Raw genomic sequence first — 6,000 nt, 5'->3', positions numbered from 1 at the left:
ATTACCTAATTCAAAAGTTGCAAACATTCCATGTATAAACTATATTTCATGAGGAAGCGTATGAGAATGAACCGTTACGACACTGCCGTTCCAGGATTCACGTCCTCAGGATTCACCGATGGCATTATGACAAAAACGACAAATCCTTACTGGTGAAGTCTACATGGTTCGAGGATACGGTCGCAAGGGGTTGATTATACATAATGTCTCGTTATCTCATACTGTAGTTTCACACAACGTCTTGGTGTCTTTAATGACAGTTATTATCCTTTATCTAATAGCGTACATTCGAGCAATTCTTGTCAACACCTGATCTTAAAATGACAGTGAGACACAAATGATCCATACGATCTCATTAGATTGTGCGTATATCTGCGAGAAAGCTTACAATAGGTTTCATTTCGTTTTTGATGAAGACATCTGATATCAAGATCTCCATGAACATGAATTCTCCAAGCAATGACTCGTTGTCAGGAGAGAACATATATTTTGGAGTGTCATATGTCATGATATCGGTGTTAGTCGTGATGTCAAATGGGGTGTTGTTTTCAAATCAAGGGAACTACATTATCCATATCCGGAAAGCCTTAGTCCAGTCGCTATGTGTATGCCTTTGATGATAGGCTGTCAGAATGTCCTAAATATGTTATGGTTGTAGTAGATAGCTACATTGCTATCATAGAATTGCCGTTACACGGCATTATCTTCCATTTTCTAGTTATTTTTCTAATTACTTTAAGTTGGTATCCTCAGACAATATCCAGCACAATCTATTTGGGTCAAACCCAAAAAGTAACTCCAAATCGGTTCATGCTCAAGTATTCACTTTAACGCAGTAGTGTTGACATCCTGTTTCGCACTAGAGAGACTATTCTTCAACTGCTACTTCACTCTCGTAAAACGCAACACAGAAAGTCGAAACAAAATTATGCTACGTTGTTAAATATCAGTTAAATATTAATCCGAACAGACTGTGCTGAATATTGTCTGAGGTTACCAAATAGCGGTTCCTCTATTTTATACAGTAATGGATCTTTTCTCCAGAGTTGATGTGATGTTTTCATTACATTCAACGTTGAAATGAATGTTTGATCATGAACCAATTTCAACTAAAAGTGTGATTTGTCGGTATCATTTTGGCCCAAACCGACTGTAACTTAAAGGTCACATATACTCTAATAGGGTACAAATGCAAAATCAGTTGCTGACATCGTTATAACTGAAACCCCGTCATTAAAACTGCTCATTTCGATCTTTAATTACCTTAAATCGACTTTTTGTCAACAGTGCACAATTCTCAATTATTTAACCAATCAGAGCGGCGCGTCTCCGTGACGTAATAGTGGGTATAGAAATGAGGGTCTGTGCAGTATTCATCTACATTTCAGGGGTTAAACTATTTCGTTTACAGGTTTGTACAAACCTGCAGTCGCGAAAGCTGTTGTGAAAAATGAAAGCTATATGTTCTCACAATCTACTATCATTTAGTTTTGTCTCCTGCTTTGCCTAGTTTTCATAGACGATTCTGTCAAAATCACTTGGTGTCGCTAGATTGTAATCCGTGTTTGGTGGTATAAACCTGCACGTTATTTGTCATCATTCACTTGATGCTCAGTTAATGAATATATAACAGGTATAATTAGTGGTAACGCCACTTAGATTACCCGACAAAGGCCCCCCATTTGGCATTTCTTTTGTCTGGATCGATCAAAGGATTAACCGATAACACGCTGATTGATTAATTAGTTTTATGGGGATTAAAATGGGTGAGTTGTCAAAAGGCAGTGTTTATGTAAGTACATTTACTAATCTATACTGAATACACTCCGTCGTGTCTGTGTCTATGTAAAACAACACCCTTCTTTCAAAGGATTAACCACCAGTACGTTGATTGATTACTCATTATTGGCTAACTAAATAACTTTTTAAAAAGAATGACGCACATTATGCAATTAGTTGCCAGGTGTGCTATCTTGGGTAACCAAAGAAACTCATATACAGCAATGTATACAGTATACAGCAATGTGAAAAACCTGAAGCGATACATCACGTTTTCGTATATTAGACTGTTAAAAGACACATCACTTGTGAAATCTGCAGATGGATTATATGTCACTCGTTTTTGTGGATATTGATGGATACATTCCTCTAACAAGGTAATAGCCTAACATTGCTCCTATAATTTTAATATTTGCATTTTTGTTTTTAGCTTTCAACAGAATCATTGTTTTCGTGGTTAAGTGTAACGATGCAGACGACATACACTAGGGCGTGCGTGCGAATTATGATTCATATAGGAAAACAATGAAATATCTACATATTACATTCCTGTTATACATTTGCAGATCGCTTCTTTTTATTCAGTTGCAAGCAAATGCATGCAAGTATGATTATAAAGTAATTAGGATCATGAGACCAAGTATAAAGACGTATAATGACAAGTGTCTACAAACTGGTGAACGTTACAAACCAAATAAATTTAGTGAAGAAATTTATCGCACAGTATTCTCACTTCGACCCCGACCTCGCTTAGGTTATGTTACAGGTTGTGTCATGCAAACTCCTTTTGGAAGTGATTCAAATACATATTTATGTAGTTTTGATTTTCTAACTTGATGAGAACAAACCATACATAATTTCATTAATTCAAATGGATTTGACTTCACGATTTTCAAAAATGGCGGCGCACTGTCTGAGGATGAATGGTATTTAAGTTTGTTTTCACAGACTTACGAAATCAAAATTACTTTCTACTGGTAGTAATATATGTATTTTATTGATGGACAATAGGATTTTGCATGACAGTGCTTATAACATAACAATTTCACTCTTGGAAGTGAGGTGGAGGTCAACATAACATTGCTTGCAATATAAATGTCCCTTCGATCCCCACCTTGCTTCCTTGGAAGAAGTCCTTATGTTAAAAGTTGTGTCATGCAAAATCCTTTTGGCCATGATTCAAATGCATATTTAATTACCAGTAAAAAGTATTTTTGATTTTCTAACTTGATGAGAACAAATCATAATCTCAATAATTCTAAAGGACTTTAGCCCGTGACTTCACGATTTTCAAAAATGGCGGCGCCTTGTCTGAGGATGAATGCTATTTAAGTTTGTTTTCACCGACTTACAAAATGAAAGTTACTTTCTACTTGTAGAAAAATATGTATTTTATTGATGGACATTAGGATTTTACGTGACATTGCTTATAACATAACAATTTCTTACATAATATTGTCACTTCGACCACAACCTCGTTTCCGAGGAAGAAAACGATATATCCATGCAAAATCCTTTGGGTCCGCAATGTGTAGTAAGCAGTCTTGATTTTATGAACTCGATGAAACTTGAAATCCATTTTCTATCCTGGAAGCGTGGTTGGGGGCGAACCATCCGATTTAGTATATACCACAGGCTTCCACAAAGCTCACTTCGCACACACTAACAGCCAATTTAAGCACAAACTACGGAGTCTGGTGGAAATCTGTGCATAGTGACACCATCACCCGACCCCAAGGAACAATTGACGGCAACACAACAATTCGGCATGTCTTTGGTGACGTCTACAAATCAGCAAAATGACGAGCTTCATACACATTTTCTGTCCATTTAACGAGAAATCGTTCCTTCTATGACGTCACTGTAGGGCTCTGGCGACAGAGTTACGTAACCTGTCTGCCGTTTCGTTTGCGGGCGAGTGAGAAGCAGACGGCTTTTTAGTAACTTTTAAGCGCTTGGTATTAATTAAGCACACGTTTTATTTTAAAAAAAAGGTGTTTCGTTTATGACTAACCAAAAGTCTTTCATATGCAGTAATAAAAAGAGTACCAAAACATTGAGTTTTGTGGTCCTTTAAAGGTTACATGCAACGTAAAAAACGACTTTGCAGATTCAGTTACCTTTCGGTGTGCACTTACCGAAACCAATCATCAAAAATGCCAATCAACCTATAAAGCTGAAAAAACGTGATAAAAAAAGCTCGCGAAATCGGGAGTTCGAGATCGTGAGCAGTAGTTTGATCTTGGCTGTGTACACAAACAAGGAAATACTCTACTTGTTACACATAAAAAAAAAACATGTTGATTATGATAAGCAGACTCTGTCAAAGAAAAACTCATTGTTTTGTCTGTATGCCTGTCTGCTAATGACAATATGCAAGGCACAACTTCTATCACTGACCACGTGCAATTTGAAATTAACACCTATCGGGCTTATAAGCCATAAACAAAGAGCCGGCTAGGGGTATCGGCAAATGAACCAGTGGCCAATGACAAGGCGTCGTTACACATGAGTGCACATCCACTGGCCCTGACTGGGATCGGTATCGCGGCTGCTTCGTTTCGAGGGAGGTAAACCAAAGTACAAAATATTGCACATTTGATTTGTGATTATACGCTTATAATTTTGTTTATTTGGGGTGTTTTTTTTTCAAAATCACCGATGCATTTTATATATCATGAACAAGTTATAACTGTGTTTTAATTATGTTGCATGTGACCTTTAATTAAAGCAACACATACATTTCTATCAATATAATAACTGTTTTGTTCGTCAACCGTACAAAAACGTGTTAATTAATGTTGCGACCAGATACACTTTTCTTACCTCAGCATTTCTGTTGAATTTTAAGTTTAACGTTCAAATACACGTCAGTAAGTGTTGTCAAAAGGGAACCGTTGGTTTGAGGCAGTGGGGGAAACGTAACCTACTCCGAAGAAAAAAACCAAGTCAATTAACCTTCTCCCGTCATTTGTAATTAGTAACTAGTAATATTCGCACCTACTTGTTAGTTGCAAATTACTCACATACCTGATGAACCCATATCATTAAACCGCTTCAGAATTATTAGTATTTCATGTGTGATTATGTCAAATTTACCTTGTGACCTTTCTTGTCTGAAATATTACTGTGCGTAGCGTTCATTAGCAACGTGAACGACAAACAGGATTAGCATGATAAAAAACACATTCTTTTTAATATGATTACCAATGCATGTTTCAAGGGCACAGTCAGTTGGTATCACTGACATGCTATAAAATCACTTAACGTATGTCACTCATCACAACTGTGATGGGCAAAGCCAACAACAGATGTAACGTTGACAGATTTAACTGTTGTTTTATTTTGTGAGTCCTCTGTTGGATGGATGTCACTGAGTATATTCCTTAAGATCGACAGACTTGAAAAGTATTGTCATTATTCTTGTTTCCGTAGAATCACAGTGATTTACAATGAAATATCTGAACAGCGAACTCCATAAAGCCCGTTTCCGGGGTTGTCATTTAAGAAGATTACAAACAACACAATTGGTCTGGTACACGTTTCACAGGCCATTCTCGAAACTTGTTATATACTGGACAAAATAGTTTACGGATATTGGTATTTTTATGACTGATATTTTATCAGTGTGTCAATGAATAAATGCATAATTATTGAAACTTTCAAAATTTATACATATACCTAACTATTTTTGTCTAGTATATAAGCATTATGCCAACGATCATGGGAATCTGCAGCAACTTCTTGGTTGCGCCCCTGTACCGCCGTATATGATGCAATGGTCCCAGAATGTTCCCTTCATGCGATCACGGTAGGAGGCCAAGTTCGGGTATGAATACAAGAGCTACGAAAACATTCATATTTTCATCTCTTAGTGGGTTAATGAGTGAGTATGGTTTTGCACTGCTTTCAGCAATATTCCAACAAAATCACAGCAGGGACACCAGAAATTGGCTTCATACACTTTACCCATGCTGGAGATCCCATCCGGGAACTACGTGACGAGCAATCGCTTCAACCACAGGCTTCACATGAGCTAATCACACACATATTGGTAAAGGTAACTTACAACCTCATTAATATACAGAAGAAACAATCATGTGAAACAGACCGACGTAAATACTAATCTGACCATTCATATGGCGCCAAACCCGACAGTAGGAATACCCATAGCGGTATCGATGAATAGTACAACACATTATCACCCCGGATACCCCTCCT

The sequence above is a fragment of the Haliotis asinina genome, chromosome 3 (assembly GCF_037392515.1).
Source record: "Haliotis asinina isolate JCU_RB_2024 chromosome 3, JCU_Hal_asi_v2, whole genome shotgun sequence".
Classification (NCBI taxonomy): Eukaryota; Metazoa; Mollusca; class Gastropoda; order Lepetellida; family Haliotidae; genus Haliotis; species Haliotis asinina.
This window is presented reverse-complemented; position numbering follows the sequence as displayed.